At 46.1% G+C, this 25,701-nt stretch overlaps 1 protein-coding gene across 2 annotated transcripts in view; it reads left to right on the plus strand.

The window, feature by feature from the left end:
* LOC138292284 (inhibin beta C chain-like) overlaps positions 1-25,701 on the plus strand; it is a 583,648-nt gene that overhangs the window by 331,837 nt on the left and 226,110 nt on the right. Inside the window, exon 3 of one of the 2 annotated variants that reach the window (XR_011202635.1) lies at positions 13,322-14,233. The exons of the other annotated variant lie outside the window; for it this stretch is intronic. The gene's annotated coding sequence lies outside the window, so the exon portion shown is untranslated. Of the gene's footprint in view, positions 1-13,321; positions 14,234-25,701 lie in introns of those variants that run through there. 2 annotated transcript variants of the gene reach the window in all.

The following is a 25,701-nucleotide window of genomic DNA, read 5'->3' on the forward strand; positions in this document are numbered from 1 at the left end:
ATGTGGCTGCTTTTTCCAGCTAGCCAGCTATCAGCACCACTCACAGTCTCAGTCACCCGCAGAAGGTTTGCAGTGCCTCCTTATGTGCCACCTACCCATATAAGGCCTCACAATGTGTGAAGAGCCGCACAGAGGAGCACATGCCATGACCGACTAGCAATAGGTGCCAACATACACAAGAGCAGCTGCTCGTCCTCAAGCCTGACACTGTCCATCGTATCCTATTGGAGATGCCTCTAACCTGCTGTCCCCTCGAACAAGCTGAGAGATCCCATCACAGCAGCACTGAGGTGGCACACAAGGCTAGCGTGGTTGAACAACTATTTCAAGGCCACCAAGGAGACTGATGATGAGAGGAAGTAATCTCTAATCCTTCACATTGCAGCGGAGGAGATATTTGAACTTTTCGACAGCCTACCTAACACAGGTTGTGATGCAGACTATGACGGCACAATTGCTGCTTTGGATGCCTACTTCAACCCCCCAATGAATCCAGATTTTCAATGGTTTAAGCTCTGACAAGACCCAGAGCTGGGACGGATGACTACGTCTACTGGGTGGCAAAGAATGGATGACCCCGCATGATGCAGCGGACTGAGATCACTGAAACGATAAAGACAGATCAGTATATGCTCCAAACAACAGAGGTGACTGTCAAATAAGTAGAAGGAATTTCTCAAAAACATTAACAAACACAGCAACTTTTACCAGCATGATGTAACTGCACTTTGTAATGTGAGAAACAAACTCAGTATCACCGACCATGGGTTCTCCTGAGAGGTCATCCAATCATGATCCCACGACAAATAAGACATGATTATTAAACCTGGCCCACTGAGCATCAAGAGGCAAAGAAGACCAAGGCGAGGCTGAGGCAGATGGTCTGCCTACATGCAATGGACACGAAAGTGGATGAACTGAAGTCAAATCTCACAGGCCCGAGTCAGCAGAGCTTCAGACAGGCCAGCTCCTAACATCACAGAGAGCCCCAGCGGTAGTCATCAGCATGGGCTGTGCGTTGCTGCTCGATGGATGTCACATGTTAGTCAAGTCAGACACCGACTTCAAATTCCCTATGGTGGAGGTGTTAATGAGCATGAATTTTGATCACGCCAGATGCGCAATGGCCAAATAGTTGCTGCTTTTATAATCCTCTCAACCTTGAAGAGGGACTACAGCCTTCCTTTCCAGGTCTAGGAGGTCTCTAAATACATGGAGGCGCTGGGTCATCATGCACAGAAAGGTTATACCTAACTAGTCACAGGCCAACAAAGAAATAGGGAGACTAATGAGAACAGTTTAGAAGACCAAGGGGTTGGGGTTGAGCAATAAGATAACATAGAAGACTTTCTGCACCTGACTCACGAAGTGTATCGTCCCACCCCATGCAACGCCATTCACAGTGCACCAGCGGATGTCCTGTTCAAGAGAGCTGTCAAGGACATCATCTCTTATTCAAGCTCATGGTCCTCGGAGCCTCAAGCAAAATGGGCCAGCCAGCACTACAGAGAACAAACGAATGTCAAGGCCAGTAAGACTCGGAGAGCCAATGACTCCAACATCCAAATGAGCAACTGGGTGCTGATACGCAGTTGGCAAACTGGGGGGGGGGAACATAGCCTCCGTCATGAGAGCCACCCCTTTTGGGTAGCCCAGAAGAATCTGCATGATGATCACAACCACAAGAGGAGACAACGAGTCATAAGGAATAAATCCACTTTCATGAAATGGTAGCGAAGTCAGTCTAAAGTGAGGGACAACCAATACCAGCACCCACTCAACAGTGACCCATGGAGTGAATTGGTGCCCCTTCGAGATCCTGAGAGCACTTACTAGCTCTCACAAAGAAACTATATCTACCAGCCTGAGGGATGATCATCGGCATGATCATTGGCACCCAATCAGCCCAAGAAATTTTCCCTGTATCAATTTGAGGCCATGCATCCGCAGGCCTCAGAGGCAAGAGGTCGAGGTCTGAAAATAGGGAGGCCTATAAGAACTATTCACCCCCTTGTGGCACAAACTGTAGAGACAGAGACTCAAGAGCATTTTGTTTGTTTTCTTTGTTCAACATTTTGGAAAGCTAGGAAGTAATGTAATATGTTGCAGGTCACGCTCCATGATGTCACACATACACACACTCAACCACACATCCTGACCCTGAGGACAGGGGAGTGAATAAAGAAAGTAGACAGCAACAGGCATGAGCAGAAGCGGCACTCTTGGCGTTTTGTGTCAATCATGTCACCCGCAACAGGCCAGGCAGCAGCCGCCACTGCAACAGTGTGTGCTGAAACTCTGCATGGCACTAGCGGTCCTCTCTGCATGCTCATTAATATGTTCTGCTGACACGTAGGTAGGAGGTCCAGCCACATCCATTTCTGTCAAAGTTCTCAGCTTTGCTCTCTGGATTATGTAGGTCCCCGGACGTGGTCCTTTATTGATCTTTCCTCTCAGGGCTGCAGACCCCATCTTCACTGCTATCTGCAGTAGACCTGGCCACCTGCAGACTGTCCAACTGTGTGTAATGTTAGATTGTGTTTATACTAGTGGGTCTTCTTAAAATCTGTTGCTGTAATCATCCTGGAATTTGTAGTTTACAGTCATCTTATGTGCTTTTACTAATCCTTAACCCATGGCCTCTTCCAAAACACATTACTGTAAGTTGTTAATGATGTAACTGTAGGAAAGTAATTAGTAGGTTGAGGGACATCCCAGTCTTAATAGGAATAATGGTGTACTGATAAGAAGCATCAACAAGAATCTTATCTATTTATTTTCAGCTATGCCAAGGGACACAATGATACATTGCCCCCAAGGTTCTGAGCTATACAAAGCCGCACTAGCTGCTCAGGACACTGATGACATCAGCTTCGGGGGATAAGGTCCCTGAGCCAGTGAATGGCTGGGGGAAAGAGGCTGCACACCCATCTCCCTAAAATGACAGCTCCGGGAATGGGGTCAGGAAGGGGAGCAGCATGTGTCCTCCCCTAATTAAGTTTATTGGCCCAAGGTGATGGGCTCCCCTGGGACTCTAGGAGGCTCAGGGAGGGGGGGCATCAGCACCCTTCCCCTAACTTTAAAACCAGCCCTAGGGCATGAGATCCCATTGTGCCCCAAGAAGGCTTGAGGATGGGGCCCATACACCCCTCTCCTTAGTAATTAATCTATCCACTCTGGGGATGGGGTCGCCAGGGCCTCAAGAAGGCTAAAGAATAGGGGCACACACCCTAACACATGTCAAATATATCGCACTAACCCCCTAGGACATGGCCCACCCCGGAGAGGGGGGTTATTTTTTTTAAAGTGTTGGAGGCTGTCATTTTTTTTAACCGGTTCGCTGATGCCCCCGTTCCCCATGGGTCTGCAGACTCATTTAAAAAGAAAAAGGTTTTAGGCTCAACGGGGGAGCCCCTTTAAGATCCAGATATGTTTTAAGGCATGTGCAAAGTACACCCTGGCCCAGGGCCCCAACCTTTGAGGCAGGCCTGATACAGCCAGCTGTGTTCTGCAGATAATCTTACACTAGTGACCTTGAATAATTTATAAACTTATTATTTACCGTTTTCCTTTAATTAATTTCTAATGTGGGTGAGGTGTAGCGTACACTAGAGACACTTGCAGAGAAATGTTGTGTTTATGTTTCATGCAAGATCCATAAAAATGTTTCCTTCAGATCACAATAGGATCTCATATATGAGAAATGGGAGGGTGTCACAGAGATTATTCACAGTAATGTTAGTGAGCTGCAGCTGTGTTAAAATATTGAAAACATAATTAAGTTCCCTGAATATTAGATGCAAACACATATATAGTTTGGACCAGTGTCTCTGTGCACTGTCAGTAACGTGGCCAAAGAGGACAGGAAAGACCTGAAATTGAATCAGAAATTCAAAGCTGTTCCGAACAGGGTCTCCCCAAATATGTTTCTCCTAGGGCCCCCAAAATCCTTAAGGTGTCCCTGTTAGGAATACCCCACCAGGCATAGGGGAGCAGGGTATCCATACTTTTATATGTTTTATTCCATTTTTCAGGGCTGATGATTGATTTCTCTAGTCCTAAAATAACTGCTGCCACATCTTTGTTGATGTGTGGCAGCCACAAAGACCTTATCTTGGGATCTGTTGTCTCCACAGATCCTTTGCAGCATCAAATACCAATACATTTTGAATCTTAATCTCTCAAAAACTACTGGACCACCATAACTTTCTGCCATGCGCAGTCTTGTCATCAATGATGCTATTTCAGATGTTGCAGTCATGTTATCAATGATATCATAGAACATGTCATGAGTGATGTAACATGGGAAGTAATTAGCAGTGTATCCAGAGGGTGCAAGATATAGTTACTTTAGGGCACAAGTTACAGTTACTTGAGATAACTATAACTGGTGAATTTCAGTGATTTTGTTAGTTTTAAATGGTAAGTTTTAGCTGATATTTTCACCTAACTATAACTCCCCTTTAACTTCTATTTTTTCTGTGAATTTCCAAGTATTTTGTTTTATTCAAGTAAGATATCACCACAATATCTAAATATAACACCACTTTAACCTTTGTTTTTTTCAGAGATTTTCTAGTTTTTTTGAAATGTACAGTTATATTTTATTACCATTCGTAATGCCGTCCTCATGTCGCACATGGGTTTGATTGCCTGCAAGAGGTTCGGCCAGGCCGTGAGTCCAACACCCTGCAGGCAAGAAACCCCATGCCAAACATGACCTTCTAGCATACGCAGTGTGCGGTCGATCTCGCAGGTACTGGCCACATTAAGGGAGACTTAGGGCCTGATTACAACTTTGGAGGACGGTGTTAAACCGTCCCAAAAGTGACGGATATACCACCTACCGTATTACGAGTTCCATAGGATATAATGGACTCGTAATACGGTAGGTGGTATATCCGCCACTTTTGGGACTGTTTAACACCGTCCTCCAAAGTTGTAATCAGGCCCTTACTGTCTTTGTCAAAGAGTCACAACACCAAAATAAAAAAGTGGGCTGATTGGCTTTATCAAGTGGTGAGCACATGAATATATATAAAGCATGTCTATCGACTTTCTCCAAACACTACCAATATTTTTAATCAACTGTATATTGTAGTAATTCTCACAATTGAATATTTTAAATTTTGTATGGGAGCCCTGGGGGCCCCCAACGGCCCCAGCCGTCTCCCTAGCTGGCACCTATAGTGGGTACTAGCGGGAGCTAGCATTTCTTTTCTTAAGTTGTGCCCTGGTGCTCACCTGGGACACCCGTAGCTCAATTGTTTTGGCAGGAGTCAGCCCTTTAAAAAAAATGCTGGTGGGTACCCTGGTGCCCACCAATGACACCCACCCTGCTAGGACTGTTGGAGCCCCAAGGCCCCCGTGACCCAAACTGGCTCTCCAGTCAGCACCATACTGGGTGCTAGCATGTTTTCTCTGCTCCTGGATGGGTGCAGAAGTTTTTTTTAATGCTCCAGCTGGAACTGTTGTTGGAGGCTGTGGGGGGAGCCCCATGGGCCCCATGGCCTAAGCCCTCTTCACAGGCAAGAGTCATCCCTTTTTTACTTTCTGGTGGGTGCTCCAAAGACCACCCGAGGCACCCATATTGCTGGGACTGTTGGTGGCTGCGGGGGATGCCCTAATGCCCCCGTGGCCCCAGCTATCTTCCCAGCTAGCACCATATTGGGTACTGGTGGAAGGTGGCACCTTTCCTTTGCTCCCGGATGGGAGCAGCATGCCTGGAGAGTGTGGCAGGTTATACCCGATTCCTCCAGCTAGGGAACCACAGTGTCCCGGGGGTGGGCTCCCTGGGACACTGTTAAATATATGGCCCTGGTGGTAGGGTCCCAGGGAACTTTAAGGCTCGGGAGGGGTGATGCGTACCCCCTTCCTATAAAAATTATAACACCCTGGGGGATAGGGTCCCCAGGGCCTTAATAGGCTCAGAGAGGGGGGCCACAAGCTCATTTTCCCTTCAAAATGAGTTGTGCTGCCCCACCTGGGTCCTGGCTCAACCCAGGGGGAGGGGAGTTAATTTTTTTTAAATGTGCAAGAATCCGCACTTTGGTCCATATTTATAATTCCTTTGCGCCAGATTAGAGTCATTTGTTTTATGCTAATTCGGCGCAAACTTAACACCATATTTATACTTTGACGCTAGACCCTTCTAATGTCAAAATATCCCAGTTTGCGCCATTTTATGGATGCGTAAAACCACCTTGCGTCAATGAGATGCAAGGTAGGCGTTCCCATCTAAAAATTACTTAAACACCAGTGCGCCATATTTATCCGATCGCGCAAAAAAGGCGCACGTCTGGTAGGCGGAGCTGGAAAATGTCGCAAATCCCTGGGTCAAGGCAGGCATTAAAATGGGGCAAACACACCACTACTTAAGGAAAACTCACAGAAACAACATCATAGCTCAAAAAGGAAGACATGGAGGTATTATTCATCAGCATGCATGAAGACGCAGACCACAGGAGCAACAGCAGCAGCGACCACCACACCAACAGGGATCCCAAAGGCAACGCAGAAGGCAGGGGAGGATATGCAGGACCAGGACAACCCTTCAGGGCCTCAGGGAACATGACATCATCCAGAGGTATAGACTAAACTGGCAAGCCATACAGCAGCTGCTGCACCACATTGAGCCACAGTTGGCACCGAGCTTGCAGACACCCCACACCATTCCACCGGAGACCAAGCTGCTAGCTGTCCTGCACATGTTCGCAAGTGGCTCTTTTCAAACCACAGGTGCCCTGGTTGCTGGGATCTCACAGCCCTCATTCTCTGCCTTCCTTCCCAAGGTACTGGATGCCACCATCTCCCTCACACACCGCCACATCTGCTTCCCCAACACACAGCAGAAGCAGCAGGAGACCAAACAGGTTTTTTTTCAAATTCATGGCTTCGCACGTGCTTGGTGCCACTGACTGCACACATGTCAGGATTGTGCCACCTGCTGCAACTGAGCACCTATACCACAACAGGAAGCACACACACTCCATCAATGTGCAGGCCATTGTGGATCACCATGGATTGTTCACCAACCTCATGGCAAAGTATCCTGAGAGTGTACATGATTCATTCATCTTCCGCCACAGCACCATCAATCAGCACTTCCAGGATGGACGATATGGCAATGACCTACTTGTTGGTAAGTACAGAAACCTAGTTATATACACACAGCACAGCAACCCTGTAGGACACACAACACATACACCACTACATTGACACATGGCCAGGAAGACACTGAGGTGTGACACTGGTAGTCATGTTTGATATCCTGACCCAATGGGATACACACCTATGGACAAATGACATATGCAAATAACAAGAGATGCCACTCTAGAGCCACACGGGACCAATTTAAAACCACACAGTGACAATGACATGGCCTTAACTGGCAGTACAACATGGAAGATTAACCTTTCAATATCACATCAATAACACTCAATCCCACACCCTTCCAAGCAATACGTCCTGTGTAAGGGGTGTGCAATGTGTTTTGTTGCAGGTCAAACACCATGAGACACATAGCATGATGATGCTGACTCTAATGAAGGTGACGTTGAATTATTGAGGCAGTACCAACATCTCACATCACTCCTAGGTTAACATTGCCAGCTAGCAATAAGGAAGTGGACTGTGCTATGAAAACATGTGGATGTGACACTAATGCAAAGTGCACACTGCTACACATACAGATTGAGACAATTTCCCATATACATAACAGATGTACAGGCAGATGGACCTTCCAACACTAAAACCTTCACCCCCACAACCAAGTTAGCCAGCTTACCTGGAGCAAGTTCAGAACTGTAGGTACACGTTTGCACATGAGCCAAGTCGGTGAGGGCACAAAAATAGGTTTGCATAGAACTTGTCACACATGGGGTAATTGTGCATTGTCAATTGTGAACACTTCAGTTCTGCCAACTTATGGAGATGTGTTGTGCATTGTCATCTAGCCAAATCAAAGGGCCTCACTGTTGCATTTAACCTGCAATCATATATGTAAAATTGGATTGGATGTTCAGGCCAAATAGTGCAACCGTGTTACCACCACAGTGGATTTGATTGTGTGTGTGGAAGTATCATGTCACCTCCAGTGAAGGCACAAGCGACACTTCTTTCACATTACATAACGCATGGGAGATACACACTGAACTGCAAGTTTCTAAATATACCACAGATATCATGTCAATCAGCCAAACACCAGTTTTGGTAGTTAAACAAGCCAATGCCGAAAGAACATCACAGAAGCCTAGGATCCCACACAATACCACAAACACTGATGAGTCACAGACGACATAAGATAACAACTGCCATGCAAAGTGACAAACATGGTGCAACCAACAAACAAACACTTACCCTAATTTTCTCTTTCATCTGATCAGGGTTCCGGGATCCAGCCATGGATCATGACCCCAATTGCCAACCCAAGCACAGCAGCAGAGCGCGCCTATAATGAGGCACATTGTAGGACACGCATAATAGTTGAGTGGACTTTTGGCATCCCGAAGTCCAGATACAGGTGCCTGGACAGGCAGCCTCCTATATTCCCCTGAAATGGTCTGCAAGATCATTTTGACCTGTGCCATCCTGCACAACATTTGTCTGAGGAGGAATATTCCCCTCTATGAACCAGATCCACAAATGCCTGAAGAGGAGGAAGAGGAGGATGCTGTCCATGAAAATGAGGGGGAACATCCAAACACAGCTGCAGGATTGCGTAGGAGACAACACATCATACAAAACTTCTTCTAACTATAGTCACCATCACCACTTTGTTATCATATGTAATTAAACACCCCACTTCATCACTCAATTATGCTCTGGGTAATTATTTATGCAACACATGATACCTAGGAATTCATAATCAGAGTTTAGCCTCATGGAGCATTGCAGAAATACACATTAGGATACTGAAAAAGCCACATCACATTTGATGGGTATGAATGTACAGAAAACATCACACACAGTGTTAATGACATGTATCCTGTCTATTTCACATTTGAAGGGCAATATCAGAGGACCACAGCTATGAGACACATCCATGTTGCCAACGAGGTCCATTGCAGGAAATGACACACAACTAAGACACCATCAATCATAAGGTAAAAACGTGCTTCATACATGAGGCAGTGGATGTGCTATTGCATTGGTAACAGGAATGTATGACCAGACCCTTGACAGAAGTAAGTGTGACATCAGCTATCTCTGCAAGGAGCATGTGTGACAAGAAGTCCATCTTAGCTGAAAATGGATAGCCTGAGTGCCCCAGGTATGACAAGCATTGCTCACAAGACATGCCCTCCGCAGTCCATCCCAGGTAAGAAGTCCTGCCACTGCCATGTTTTCAGTCTCTGCCCACCCTTCTCTAGGGGGCCCTGTAAATGGACTATCTGTACCCTGAGAATCTTCATCTACTCACACCCAGACTCCCATTCTGACTCCTGTGTGCTTACCTCTTCAGTATGGCATGCCATAGTCACAGTTCATCAGTCTGCATGGACTTCAGGTCCGATAATGCACTGCCTGGTAGTCGTTAGGACCTGTAATCAGCTGTCCATTGCTTCCCATGTGAAAGGTCCAGTTGGCCCTTTGAACTTGATTCTCAACTCCAGGACTTGTGAGAGACTGAATCTGCACACACCTGTGAGCACTTCCATGCAGACCAGCCATTTGAACCTGCCGTGCCCTTGCTGCTGGCTGGAACTGCTTAGAAGCTGCCATTTTCTGAATCTCCTTGTTGGCATTGGCGTACAAATCACTTGTGTACCAGAGCCCTTGGGGGATTGTGTAATGTTGCAGACCACAGCGCAAACTGTTTTTAGTTCCCACAGTGCTGTTCCTGCTATTCCCAGTCAGAGTCTGCTCACTGTCTATTTGCCTTGTTCCTGTTTATTCCTGACAGATCTTGCATCCTGTTAGCCTGATTGGTTCCAGTCTTTGCGTTAACCGTAGAGGCTCCCTGTGGCTACATTTGTCTCATAGTTGCTTTCCATGCCCTCTCTTTCCTCCTGGGGTATTGTGTCTGGTAGGTCTATGATGAATCCTCAAATGTATACTATAGTTTAATCAGTTTACTTATCGTATTCTGTTCTGGGACATGTATTCAAATGGCCCAATCCAGCACCCATCCCTTGTCTGGTTTTGCATGTATTCATTAGTGCCAAACAGTGACAATGTGCCATGGCTGTATGCATGGATTCGGTACGGTGCCTCTAGCACAACAAACAAGGGTTGCTAATGTGTATGTAAGGACAAAACATGTTTCTGCCCTGACGGTCCACACACAGATTCACTTCTGCCTCCACCTTTTGATGGGGCTTGCATAGTGACTTGTTGTGAGATTAATCAGCACAGAGGCACAAATGTTCCCTGTTGCAGTGGGAATTTTAGAGCCCACCCTGTTTACAAATGTTGTGATTAAAGCTGCCTGTTTCCTATTACTGACCCATAACGTTTTTGAGCACACCAAGGTTGCCCTGTTGTGAGCCTTATAAAAGTTCAGCAGTGCCATCGCTGGACTATCCCCATGTGTGTCGTTAATTGATCTTTGGCTTTAGGTAAATTCTGCTTTGAAGGATACTCTGTTAATTTAGGGACTGGCTCCACAGACCCATGACTAGATCTGCACGTAACTGTGACAACATGGAGGCCAACGCTGACACAGGGTACACATGGCCACACACTTGAACTGGACACCTTTGTGCAATGAACCACTGGAAATATGTGAACACATGCAGCATGGTCTGCTGGTCCTCCACAGCCACAGGAAAAACATAGGTCATTTACATGACTCAAACTGTGTTGTACATACCAATTTTAGAATTGAATTTGAGACTCTGTGTCACAAACACTGTACCTACCTAGCATGTTCTAATGCCGGACTCATGGGTAATATACACACAAGTGACCATGAAGTGGTATTCAACATTTCATTAAATGTGATGGGTTACATATCTGACATAGCCATTATCAACCGTCCTCTATCTATCCTGTGTATAGTTCGTCATGGGAAATGTTTTGTCCCCAAAGCCAAGGAAGTACACACAGCATAAGAAACAACAGATATAACAAACACATATCATGACTGATGTACCTCAATGAATGGCATCAGATGGTTATACACAATTCTAACACATTCCTACATGCACAATACGCCAAAGTTTTCTTGTGACGTTCACACAGAGGCACAACAACAATTTAAAGAGCCAATTCACAGACATAAACACACAATCCATGAGTCTATTTGTTTAGTTGCGTAGCCTTGCTATCTTCTATTGATGCAACACCTGCTCAAACTAGGAAATACCAATTTTATTCCAAAGGTTTGTGTTGCTGTTGCGTCAGTTAAGAGAGCTAATCTGGCACAACAATATGAGTATTATGGTCCGCAATGGTATGGTCTGCCACATGTGCCCAAAAACTAGAACACGCACTGCAGGTCATACCATCCTATGTTTGTATAGTTATAGGCTGCATGCATGTAAAAAAATGAAAAAAATACACAAACACCGTTTAAGACATATTTTTTGACGCAAAAGTGTAAAAAAAGATAGATATGCGTCAAAATATGACGCATATGCCTAAAAAAATGACGTTCACACCCATAATACATCGATTGGTCCCTAGCGTTAAGTCCAACACCGCACCCCAGGAAATCGGTTATCCATTAAAAATTTACTGATCCTTGAATGCGGGTGAATTTTCATGCATATGCGTAAAAAAGAATTTACTCAAATATTGTGCTTTTGTCTCCTGTTTGCTAATGCTATTGTATTCTGTTGTTTTGTAAGTGTCTGTGTTAATCTGTGTAAGTATTTTATTGTCATTTATTGTGATTCTATTTGCCTTTGTACTGTTGGGAGTGTGTTTGTGGGTATTGTTATTTGGGGTATTGTTGGGCTGTCTGTGGGTTAGTTAAGTGTCCTTTTCATACCCCCTTTCCCTGTTTTTCCCTCTTTACCCTTTCCTATCCTATTTTTTGGGAGATGTTGGGAAGGCCAAGTCTGGGGAGAATGGGTGAGGAGGAGCTAGGAGCTTTTATGTGGCTAGTGTGCCACTTCCTCCCCCTGATGTTGGAGGCTGGGGGTCGGGTGATACAGGGGTATCACATGGAGGCAAGGTTGCACAGGTGGGCAAAGGTGCTGTTCCACCTAAGAAGAATCTTTAACAGCCAGCGCAACGACCACCAATTGGAACATCGCTGGGCTGACCTGGTGGCCCGAGAGCAGGACCAGTGACTTGACTGGAGGTTGACATTTTGTTCCATGTTCGAGTTGGACATTCTGTGGTGGAGAGTCATATATTGGGAGTCGAGTGCTGCGCTATAGGCATGGGCAGGTGAACTGGGTGATTTGTTGCTACATGTATGCCAATAATTAATTTTGAGGTGGCCAGTGTCATGATTTAGTCAGCAAGTCATACCCTGATTCCCACAGACCAGTGATGCATAAGTTTTACCCACAGACTTGAGCATCCCTGTGAAGTAATGAACATGTAGGACTGTATGGTTGACTTTGCGGCAGCATCTAGCTCTACATGTTGTACTCCATTTATGTGGTACTTGAGTGAAATGTCATAGGCGTTCATGCAGGTCAAGGCCAGATGGGTGCTTGCATCAACGTACTTGATTTTGGAAAGGTGTCAGTGAGATGTAATGATGTTGACAATTGTTCACAATTAGAATAATTAGTGTTGATGTGATTGTCCAATGTGTGAGTCAATCCTTGTTGGCAGGCCTCCTTAACTGTGGTGGACTGACTAAACCCATGACCAGCTGTCCAAAACTTTGTGGCTGTCCTTGATGTTTGAAAATATGTGCTTCATGTCCATCCCCCCCCTGAGGCACAGGGTTAGGGCTAGAAAATATGTGTACCTAGGTGTGATGATCCCAGTGTAGATGACAGACATGAAATTCAAACATTCATGTGTTACAAACTACAATGCCCCCTCATGATTACCAACTGCATACCATCCAGGCAGTTCCATTTACAAATCACAGGTCTTGTGTGCCTTGATTGTCATCCAGAAGATAGTTATTAGTTGGCCTGGCACATGTGGAGTACTTGTAGCATTTGTCATGTGACTAATAGCAGTACAAAGATGCACAGATAATTTAATTAAATACACACCTTGTTGTCCATTGCTGTGCTGTTAGATAGTTGATGTGTAGGCTGCATTGGCATGTCATTCCTCAGGGACAATCTATCATCTGTACTGTGATTTGGACAATATGTGCTATTTTTGATGAAGTGTTAGAATATCATCTGTAGATGTATCACACAATGATGTCACTAATGTTTGGCTTTCTCTATTTTTACAGCTGCCAACATGAATGCCCAGGAGATACGGGAATCCCAGAGGCGGGCAGTGCGTTACCGCTACATACTCAATATGGAGGCTGGATTCCATAATATGGCATGCCGTTATCGCCATGAAAGAGCCACAGGGGCATGGAGGGCATTTGCCCAAGGGGGGCCAGCATTGCCCACAAGTGCCCCCACCACCACAGCTCACACCACAGTGGCACCAGGGATGACAGCCACTGTAGCAGGTCCCTCCACTTCGTCTGCTCTGGGCCCACAAGCAGCACCTCCTGCACCTCCCCCTCCAACCACGGCACCGGCACCAGCAATGGCATCTACAAGTGGTACCCAGACAACCCCAGCTGCTGTGATAGACAATCAGGATTTTCAGACACTGAAACATGACATGCAACGAATGTTGCACAGGATGGACCGGCTGCAGCAGGAGGTGTCCCGCAATAGCAGGAGACTGCAGGGTATCAAAAAGATCCTGCGGAGGGCCAATTTGTAAATTTTGGACCCTCACCCATGATTCCCTCCCCTCCCTCCTTCTTTTTTTTAGTGGGTTTAGGGGGCTTATTGTTAGGTTAGAGTAGGCTGTTAGCTTAGTTAGTATAAGCGGGTTGGGGTGGAGGGTTTTATAATATTACATGTTTTTTTGTGGGTGGGTGATGATGTTGGGATTTATGTGTATATACATATATATATATAAAAAAAAATATATATATATATATATTTATATATATGTTTAGGTTAAGGTAGTATGTGTTTAGGTTAGTATATGTTGTCCTACATGTGTCCCGTCATATAAGGGGGGATGATGTTTAGAGCGTTTAGTTAAATGTGGTAAGTAAGTTTAGCTTAGGGTAGTTAGGGCCAGTTGTGGGTAATGTATATTACTGTAAAATAAAGTTTTAGGTACTCCTTTACAGTATGTGTCATATGCTTGGGGATCAGGGCCTTGGCATGGGTGTACAGTGTAAATTGAACATTTGCATTTGTGTTCCATCCTGCATCAGAATCCCATTATTGACATGGTTATTCCCTATGCCAAAGGGGCTGTCACATTGGCAGCTACAAAAAAGCTGCTTCTCTGTGCATCTGCCATCCATTGCACCCACCACTCAAGGTTACTGTGGTTCACAATGTGTTGTAAAGGTTGGTGTGTTTTTAAATCTGTCATCATTTAAGTCCTGAATTGGAATCTTGGCCACTGTGGGACGTCTGCCTGCAGCCTGATGTTCATGTGAACCCTTATAATCTTATGACGTTCTGTATAGATAACTCACACCTATCATTTATCACATTGTACTCCCAGGTTACATAATTGTCTATACACTCGTACACATCCATTTCTGCTGTATGGTGTGTGTGTGTGTGTTTTTAAAGTTTATAGTCAGATGTCACATACATAAAGATTGTCTTGAAGGGAATGTTGGCCACATTGAGTTTCATCTTATACATACTTTGGAGTAGACTTTTTCAGTTCTACACAGCATTATACTGTTTGTTCTCATTCAACTTCAGAAATAAGCCTAAGGAAGCAGAGGTGATGATAAAATCCAGACCCCAATACATAGTTTTCAGCCAACAATCTTTCTACACTGTTGTATTGACATTCTACGGCCATCCGACATGTTACATACATCGCAAATCTCCTACAGTTGATGTGTCACATTACACAGAGACAAAGTGGTTGTGTAAATGCTATTTATTTTCAAGTGCTGTAGTGCAATATTTACATAGTCCACGATTGTAAGTCCATTAGTGTGACGCCTTCGATTGTGATGCAACACAAGTGCAATGGTGAGGGACATGTCATTGGACATGCTGGGGTGAAGTGTCATTCAGTGCAGAGGAACATGAATTGCCAATGAGGTAATGAGAGACAATTGCAGTGCATAGTGGTAAGGTAAACAGTGTGCTGGAGAACGGTGCATGTTACCAACTGCAGCAAGACTGGCATGTTAAGAAGCACAGGACCTAGGAAATCAGTGCTCATGTGGAATGGACTTGTGCTACCGGGTACTTCTACGGGTGAAGGTGATCTGTTTCACGTCTTCTTCTTCTGATGTGTGTGTCGTCTCCTCTGCCCTTGGTGGTGGTTGGTTTGAAGGGGCAACACAAACTTCAGTGTTTGAAGACGTGGAGTCAGAATTCCCAGTAGCTGCCAACTGTGGGGCTATTAAGGGCATTACTGCAGCAAGGAGGAGCTGCTGGTTCTTGAGTATAGCAGCTACATCACTGTGGTAGTCAGCCAGGTCGGCCCTGAGGGGGTCATGATTGCATTCATGCACGCAGTGAAAGGTTTGGGATGCCAGGTGTTGTGGCAACTCCCTAACTACTGTGGTGAAATCCCTCACACATTGTTGTAGTCCTTGCAGGAGGGATGGTAGCGCTTGCATGGCTGCTGCCTGTTCTGCAGAGGACATCATGCACGTATGCATCCCCTCAAGGCTAGCTGCCATATTTTGCATCCCCACCCACACCTCCTTGTCCAACTCCCGCTGAACTCCCACTACTGTCATCTGAAAGGTGGTACCAGTGTCCTCAGAGTCCTCAGCAGGGTTGGAGCTGGCAGGTCGTACTATTGGGGTGGTGGGTGAGTCCTCTGTGATGGCTGCTGCATCTGTACTCCTCCTTGCGACTGAAGGTGGGGTCTCGAGGGTTCCAAGGACATCTTTGAAGGTCTGCTGGCTAATGTTTGTCAGCTCGTCATCCATGTCATCAGGGAAGTCCAGGACAGGCATATCCACAGGAGAGCCATTGTCCTCTGCAATGAGATATTGTACAATTAGTGTGTCTGTGTTGTGGCAGTTGTAACGTGATGTTACTGACTTCCTATTAGTGAGACTTTGTAAACTTGGTTCCTGTTCATTGTTCCTGTCATTAATATTAGCATTCTCACAGGCCTATGCCTCACCTGCATGTCACATGTAGTGTGAGCAGTTTGGGGAATTGTCTCCGTCACATCCTCTAGGTGTAGGTTCTGTCCAAATTGTATGTTGCCACCTTCTTGTCCTACTCAACCCTCCGTCTACTTCCATTAGCATGGTGAGGCCTTGCAATGGCTGTGGGTGTTCTGATGCCACTTGCACCACACTTAATAATATGGGACTGACCTAATCTCTGATATTTCACATACACCTATATGTTGCTGAGACCAAGCACATACTATGTATAGCATTGGCATGGCACGATACAGGTGTCAGCATTGGTAGTGTGTCATGTTGATTTCGGGGAATGTGTGCTACATTGGATTGCACTGATGAGCCTGGCAGTGTTCCATTTCCTGTTATGACTGTGCGGGTGTGTTTCACTAGCTAGACACATATGTCCACCCCCTCAATGCTGTTGTCTTAGCAGTATGACATTTGGGATGTTCCAAGGTGGTATTGCAGCTATTGTAACTCAGGCACAGGGTAGACCCTGGAATGTGCAGCATGGGTATGACATTACTGCTGTGTACTTCATAATGTAAGTAACACTACCTGATGTTTATTGCGCCTATAGACATGAGCATTTGACAGGATTTACACTTTGTTAGGAATTACAGGGGATTGATAACATTGTCATCCTGAACCCTCTATTTTGGGTGCGTTTGATCCATGGGCACCTAACTGCCATTTGCTACTTGACCAGCACACACAGCACATGGCACAGGTGGTAGTGGCAACTGTTATGGTGCATGCCACTTGCGGATATGGCCTGAGACTGGAAATTGAGCCCTAGTTCTTGTTGTGACAAAACCAGCTGTCCTGTGACAGCAGGCCAGTTTTACGTTGTACCCTACACTCCTGATCGGCCTTGCCTTTCCAACATCCTTGGTTTCCCCTGCACAGCCCATGCACCCGTGCCATGTCCCTCTGCCCTTTCCACAGCCTGATTTTCAGGGCTGAAATGCATTGTGTAGTAGGTATGTACCCCCCCTGCTTGCAGGTAACATTTAGGCATTTTTGTACCCCCATGCCACTTACCCTGCATCTGTGTTGTTTCCTGGTATTCTGCGCTGTCCTGTCCTTGAATCCCTGTGACGATCTCCTCTGGAATGATGGCTGCCACCATCTCCTCCATCTGGTCCAGGGCCTCCTGTGGTGCTAGACTCCCACCTCCAGTCTGCAGTCCTGCCTTCCTGTTCCTTGCCATTTTTTCCTTGGTCCTGCGCTTGCTGTCATGCCAGCATTTCTTGCGCTCAGTGACTGTTCTCCGTACTTCTGCCACACTGTTTATCTTGTCCACAATTTGTTGCCAAATTGCCTCTCTCCTCCCAATTGGCAATTTTGAGGTGACAAAAAGTTGATGCTGGTGTTCCGTCACCTCTTTCACCAGTATTTCCTGCTCCTCGGCACTGAAACACTTCCTTTTCTTCTTCTCCCTCTCCTGGGGCTTGTCTGGGGTCTCCTGGCTGGGTCCTGGTCAATTGGGGTCTTCCTGGGGTCTCTCCTGGCTTCTGGGATCCTTTTGGGGCTCCTTTGCACATTTTGCTGTGTTTTGCTGCTTTTTGACGCTATTGTGGGGAAAAATGGCGCGTATCCGTTTTGCGACATAGTAAACCTGATTAAAGTCATTTTCTCCGCATTATTGTAGTTTTCCTTTACGACGTAGCGCAATGGTTAGAGTAATAAAAAATTACTCTATCCGGTGGTTTGCGTCACGGAGCGCCAAAGTATAAATTTGACACCCGGGTGGCGCAAAGAAATGGCGCTAGCCGGCGTTAACTTTTTGACGCAAAACTGCGTTGGCACAGTTTTGCATCAAAAAGTATAAATATGGCCCTTTGTCTTTTAAAAACTTTCCACGGATTTACAGATACACTTCAATTTAGCATCAACAGCTAAAAAAAAATATGAAAGTTTTTGGCTCCCACCAGGCTTAAGGGGACAGGATATCGCTACCCTACCACTTTATAACTTTTTTTAACCTTTTGTCTAGGACTAAACACTGAGTCCTGAGCCCTAAGATAACTGCCACCACATTGTTGTTGATGTGGTGTAAGGCAATCAGATCTCGTCTGGAGATCTGTCGGCTCCGCAGATCCTCCCTGGCAAGAAATATACAAGGTTTTTTAGCCTTATTTGCTCAAAAACTACTGAATGGATTTACACCAAACACACAAGAAGCACCCTTTCTGGACCAAGATCTAGCTTTCTGCCACAATGGGTGTAAATCCGTTCAGCTGTTTGGGCTGCAGCTGTGTCTAAATTTCCTATGGAAAAATTAATGGGGAAAATTGCATTTTGGGACCTTCCCTTTTTCTTTGCTCCTGCTTGATTGATCACCCCAAAACCTTACAGGAAGGAGCTGAGGTGGATTAAACTTTATTTGAAAAGCTTTGCGAAGATTTGTTAAACAGTGTTATAAGCAAACCAATTTTTTTTCTTTCTTTTGAAACAAAATCCTAACTATAGGTACCCAGTGTTGACCACCACTGATTATTTGTATATATATATATACTATATGTGTGTCAGGGAGCGAAGGAGCGAAGGGGGGCTGAGTGTTTCCAGAGGTAACACCCAGCAAGAAGGGAATGTAATATCAGACTACTCAATTTAGAACTGATGCCACAAAACAATCACAGGACAGGAGATAGACAGGAACAAAGTATGATCAAAGTAAGGGATGTACTGATATGTGAACAAGAAGTCTCTTGGTAGCTTAGGGGAAGCTCTTTGGACTGACACCAGCATATTGCTCTTAAAAACAGGCGTACAGCAAAGTGATGGTGAGGATTGCTGTATAGAGACTGTTGTAAGTGCAAGGTGGACCGAGACTGACAACAACACTATGACAGGTAAGACCCCAAAGGACCTGGAGACAAAAACAGCAGTCTTTCCTTTACCTGATCGGAATAGAGACCAAGCCAGAGGTCACACTGTAAACGGATAGGGACTGCAAAAGACTTTGAACCACATTTGTTATGGAAAGAAAACCAGAGTGGTAAGAATAACCATAATACAAGACAAACAATACAGCAATCTGAGGATAGTAAGGAAAGAAAAGGAGAGAGAAAAGACAAGGAATTATGAACAGGGCATCAGAAATCAAGAACAGCAATACAGGAATCAAGGGTAGGCTGTACCGAACAAGCACTGGAACGAGTAATGCCCTGTTGGTACAGGGAACTGAAACTGGGAGCTTGAGGATGTACCCAACAGTTACTGAAACAAGTAATGCCCTGTTGGTACATGGAAACTGGAACCAGGATTCAGAGCAAGTAACTCGAGGATGTACCCAATAGGCACTAGAACAAATTATGCCTTACTAGTACATGAGATAAACACTGAAATTCAGAACAAGGACTGAATAGAAATACAGCACAAGGAAATAAAGGGAACCGCTGGCAACTCAGCCAATACCTGGTCGGAAGCCCAATAGGGAAAACACAGAAATCAGGCTAGAAAGGAATGTGAAACTGAGAAACGACCTATACAGATAAGCACAATGTTGCTCAGGGCAGCTACAGGAAAAGAGGGCACTGCAAAAGCAGTAGCTGGAGTTAAGAACTCCTCTCAAGGTTTCAGGGATTCAGCAGTGAATGGCAACTGGAGACGAAATCAGGCAACAGAAGCACATGTTCTGAAAGCAGAAGCTAGGCTTTAATCCTTCCTCCCAGTCACAAAGGGTGACTGGAATTCAGAACAGGTGTGAGCAGGGGCAGCACAGTGCAGGTGAGGGCAGTCAAAGTCCCTCCTTCAGCCAGCTCTCTATCTTAACCCCTACGGTGCCTTGGATGAGGTGATCTCGTCCAAGGCACCGGTTCCCGGGTGTCTTGGACGAGATCACCTCATCCTGCACCAGGGAACCTGGGTGAGCGCTAGCGCTCCCCCTATGTGCCCCCCCATCCACACCCCCCGGTCGTGGATGGAAGGAGAATCCCTTCCCCTTCCACCCCCGTACCCGCCCCCCCTGTGACATCAGTGCGCATTGCGCGCTGATTGTCACAGAGGCCTCCTCCTTGGCGCTGGAAGCTCAGTTTCCAGCGCGCTCGGAAGAGAAATGCAAAGCATTTCTCTTCCGATCACGTGGAGGAGACCCGGAGACGCTTCAAAGAGAAGGAAATGTATTTCCTTCCCTTTGAAGTCTCTCTCAGCGTTTCAAAAGCCGGATTGTAAAGCAATCCGGCTTTTGAAACGGCCACTAGACACCAGGGATTTTTATTTTGATTTGGAAACTGACATGAGGGAGTGACCCCTTGGGCAAGGGTCGCTCCCAGGGGGGGCATTTTTTTTTAAGGCCTTTTCTGCCCCACCTGGGGGCAGCAACCTCTAGGCACCAGGGACCATTTTTCTATTCTTTTTTTTTTTTAGACAAGGGTCGCTCCCCTAGGGGGCAAATTATATTTAGGCCATTTCTGCCCCCCTTGGGGGCAGATTGGACTATTTTTATGAGGCCAATCTGCCCCCAAGGGGGACAGAAACCACTAGACACCAGTTTTTTTTTTTTCCTTTGTGAATTTCACGCAAGGGGACCGACCCCTTAGGCAAGGGTCGGTCCCATGGGGGGCAAATTTATTTTAGGCCATTTCTACCCTCTGGGGGGCAGATCAGCCTATTTTATTTAGGTCAATCTGCTCCCAAGGGGGACAGAAACCACTAGGCACCGGGGATTTTTTTTCTGCGCCAATGTCACGCAAGGGGAGCGACCCCGTAGGCAAGGGTCGCTCCGGGGGGGGGGGGGCGATTGGGGGGCAAATTTATTTTAGGTCATTTCTGCCCTCTCTGGGGGCATATCTGCCTATTGTTATTAGGCCGATCTTCCCCCAGAGGGGGCAGAAACCTCTAGGCGCCAGGGCTAAAAAAATAATTGTGTTTTTTTTTGTTTGTTTGTGTTTTTAGAGATGCGGAGCGACCCATTAGGCAAGGGTCGGTCTCCTGGGGGGCAAATTGTATTTAGACCATTTCTGCCCCCCTTGGGGGCAGATCGGCCAATTTTAGGTCAATCTGCCCCCAAGGGGGGCAGAAACCACTAGGCACCAGGTATTTTTTTTTTGCACCAATGTCATGCACGGGGAGAGACCCCGTAGGCAAGGGTCGCTCCTGGGAGGGTTGGGAGGTGGGGGGGCAAATTTATTTTAGGCCATTTATGCCCCCCCTGGGGGAAGATCGGCCTATTGTTATTAGGCCGATCTGCGCCCAGGGGTGGCAGAAACCTCTAGGCGCCAGGCAATTTTTCTTTTTGTGTTTTTGTTTTGTTTGTTTGTTTTTTAGAGATGGGGAACTACCCATTAGGCAAGGGTTGCTCCCCTGAGGGGCAAATTGTATTTAGACCATTTCTGCCCCCCTTGGGGGCAGATCGGACGATTTTATGTCAATCTGTCCCCAAGGGGGACAGAAACCACTAGGCACCGGGGATTTTTTTTCTGCCCCAATGTCACGCAAGGGGAGCGACCCCGTAGGCAAGGGTCGCTCCCGGGGGAGGGTTGGGGGGCAAATTTATTTTAGGCCATTTCTGCCCCTCTGTGGGCATATCTGCCTATTGTTATTAGGCTGATATGCGCCCAGGGGTGGCAGAAACCTCTAGGCGCCAGGGCAATTTTTTTTTTTTGTGTTTTTGTTTTGTTTGTTTGTTTGTTAGAGATGGGGAGCGACCCATTAGGCAAGGGTTGCTCCACTGAGGGGCAAATTGTATTTAGACCATTTCTGCCCCCCTTGGGGGCAAATCGCCCGAATTTAGGTCAATCTGTCCCCAAGTGGGGCAGAAACAACTAGGTACTGGGGATCTTTTTGTTTTGCGTCAATGTCACCCCTTAGGCAAGGGTCGTTCCATATTTATTTTAGGCCATTTCTGCCCCCCCCCGGGCCGGCTGAGCTAGAGGCCAAAATCCACAGGTAGGCACTTTGTAAAAAACACCTCTGTTTTCTGTGAAAAAATGTGATTTGTCCACGTTGTGTTTTGGGCCATTTCCTATCGTGGGCGCTAGGCCTACCCACACAAGTAAGGTATCATTTTTATCGGGAGGATTGGGGGAAAGCTGGGTGGAAGGAAATTTGTGGCTCCTCTCAGATTCCAGAACCTTCTGTCACCGAAATGTGAGGAAAATGTGTTTTTTTAGCCAAATTTTGAAGTTTGCAAAGGATTCTGGGTAACAGAACCTGGTTGGGGCCTACAAGTCACCCCATCTTGGATTCCCCTAGGTCTCCAGTTTTAAAAAATGCACAGGTTTGGTAGGTTTCCCTAGGTGCCGGCTGAGCTAGAGGCCAAAATCTACAGGTAGGCACTTTGCAAAAAACACCTCTGTTTTCTGTCAAAAAATGGGATGTGTCCACGTTGTGTTTTGGGGCATTTCCTGTCGCGGGCGATAGGCCTACCCACACAAGTGAGGTTTCATTTTTAACGGGAGACTTAGAGGAATGCTGGGTGCAAGGAAATTTGTGGCTCCTCTCAGATTCCAGAACTTTCTGGCACCGAAATGTGAGGAAAACTTGTTTTTTTAGCCAAATGTTGAGGTTTGCAAAGGATTCTGGGTAACAGAACCTGGTCAGAGCCCCACAAGTCACCCCATCTTGGATTCCCCTGGGTCTCTACTTTTCAAAAATGGACAGGTTTGGTTGGTTTTCCTAGGTGCCGGATGAGCTAGAGGCCAAAATCTACAGGTAGGCACTTTGCAAAAAACACCTCTGTTTTCTGTCAAAAAATGGGATGTGTCCACGTTGTGTTTTGGAGCATTTCCTGTCGCGGGCGCTAGGCCTACCCACACAAGTGAGGAATCATTTTTATCGGGAGACTTGGGGAACGCTGGGTGGAAGGAAATTTGTGGCTCCTCTCAGATTCCCGAACTTCCTGTCACCAAAATGTGAGGAAAATGTATTTTTTTAGCCAAATTTTGAGGTTTGCAAAGGATTCTGGGTAACAGAACCTGGTCAGAGGCCCACAAATCACCCCATCTTGGATTTCCCTAGGACTCTAGTTTTCAAAAATGCACATGTTTGGTAGGTTTCCCTAGAAGCCGGCTGAGCTAGAGGCTAAAATCTACAGGTAGGCACTTTGCAAAAAACACCTCTGCTTTCTGTCAAAAAATGGAATGTGTCCACGTTGTGTCTTGGGGCATTTCCTGTCGTGGGCGCTAGGCCTACCCAAACAAGTGAGGTATCATTTTTATCGGGAGATTTGGGGGAACACTGGGTGGAAGGAAATTTGTGGCTCCTCTCAGATTCCCGAACTTCCTGTCACCAAAATGTGAGGAAAATGTGTTTTTTTAGCCAAATTTTGAGGTTTGCAAAGGATTCTGGGTAACAGAACTTGGTCAGAGCCCCACAAATCACCCCATCTTGGATTTCCCTAGGTCTCTAGTTTTCAAAAATGCACATGTTTGGTAGGTTTCCCTAGAAGCCGGATGAGCTAGAGGCCAAAATCTACAGGTAGGCACTTTGCAAAAATCACCTCTACATTCTGTCAAAAAATGGGATGTGTCCACGTTGTTTTTTGGGGCATTTCCTGTCGCGGGCGCTAGGCCTACCCACACAAGTGAGGTATCATTTTTATCAGGAGACTTGCGGGAACGCTGGGTGGAAGGACATTTGTGTATCCTCTCAGATTCCAGAACTTGCTGTCACCAAAATATGAGGAAAATGTTTTTTTTTTAGCCAAATTTTATGGTTTGCAAAGGATTCTGGGTAACAGAAACTGGTCAGAGCCCCACAAGTCACCCCATCTTGGATTCCCCTAGGTCTCTAGTTTTCAAAAATGCACAGGTTTGGTAGGTTTCCCTAGGTGCCGGCTGAGCTAGAGGCCAAAATCTTCAGGTAGGCACTTTGCAAAAAACACCTCTGTTTTCTGTCACAAAATGGGATGTGTCCACGTTGTGTGTTGGGGCATTTCCTGTTGCGGGCGCTAGGCCTACCCACACAAGTGAGGTATCATTTTTATTGGGAGACTTGGGGGAACACTGGGTGGAAGGAAATTTGTGGCTCCTCTCAGATTCCCGAACTTCCTGTCAGCGAAATGTGAGGAAAATGTGTTTTTTTAGCCAAATTTTGAGGTTTGCAAAGGATTCTGGGTAACAGAACCTGGTCAGAGCCCCACAAATCACCCCATCTTGGATTTCCCTAGGTCTCTAGTTTTCAAAAATGCACATGTTTGGTAGGTTTCCCTAGAAGCCGGATGAGCTAGAGGCCAAAATCTACAGGTAGGCACTTTGCAAAAATCACCTCTACTTTCTGTCAAAAAATGGGATGTGTCCACGTTGTTTTTTGGGGCATTTCCTGTCGCGGGCGCTAGGCCTACCCACACAAGTGAGGTATCATTTTTATCAGGAGACTTGGGGGAACGCTGGGTGGAAGGACATTTGTGGACCCTCTCAGATTCCAGAACTTTCTGTCACCAAAATGTGAGGAAAATGTTTTCTTTTTAGCCAAATTTTATGGTTTGCAAAGGATTCTGGGTAACAGAAACTGATCAGAGCCCCACAAGTCACCCCATCTTGGATTCCCCTAGGTCTCTAGTTTTAAAAAATGCACAGGTTTGGTAGGTTTCCCTAGGTGCCGGCTGAGCTGGAGGCCAAAATCTGGAGGTAGGCACTTTGCAAAAAACACCTCTGTTTTCTGTCAAAAAATGGGATGTGTCCACGTTGTGTTTTGGGGCATTTCCTGTCGCGGGCGCTAGGCCTACCCACACAAGTAAAGTATCATTTTTATTGGGAGACTTGGAGGAACACTGGGTGGAAAGAAATTTGTGGCTCCTCTCAGATTCCAGAACTTTCTGTCACCGAAATGTGAGGAAAATGTGTTTTTTTAGCCAAATTTTGAGGTTTGCAAAGGATTCTGGGTAACAGAACCTGGTCAGAGCCCCACAAGTCACCCCATTTGGATTCCCCTAGGTGTCTAGTTTTAAAAAATGCACATGTTTGGTAGGTTTCCCTAGTGCCGGCTGAGCTAGAGGCCAAAATCTACAGGTAGGCACTTTGCATAAAACACCTCTGTTTTCTGTCAAAAAATGGGATGTGTCCACGTTGTGTTTTGGGGCATTTCCTGTTGCGGGCGATAGGCCTACCCACACAAGTGAGGTTTCATTTTTAACGGGAGACTTAGGGGAATGCTGGGTGCAAGGAAATTTGTGGCTCCTCTCAGATTCCAGAACTTTCTGGCACCGAAATGTGAGGAAAACTTGTTTTTTAGCCAAATGTTGAGGTTTGCAAAGGATTCTGGGTAACAGAACCTGGTCAGAGGCCCACAAGTCACCCCATCTTGGATTCCCCTGGGTCTCTACTTTTAAAAAATGGACAGGTTTGGTAGGTTTTCCTAGGTGCCGGATGAGTTAGAGGCCAAAATCTACAGGTAGGCACTTTGCAAAAAACACCTCTGTTTTCAGTAAAAAAATGGGATGTGTCCACGTTGTGTTTTGGAGCATATCCTGTCGTGGGCGCTAGGCCTACCCACACAAGTGAGGAATCATTTTTATC

This window comes from Pleurodeles waltl, chromosome 4_2 (genome assembly GCF_031143425.1).
Source record: "Pleurodeles waltl isolate 20211129_DDA chromosome 4_2, aPleWal1.hap1.20221129, whole genome shotgun sequence".
Classification (NCBI taxonomy): Eukaryota; Metazoa; Chordata; class Amphibia; order Caudata; family Salamandridae; genus Pleurodeles; species Pleurodeles waltl.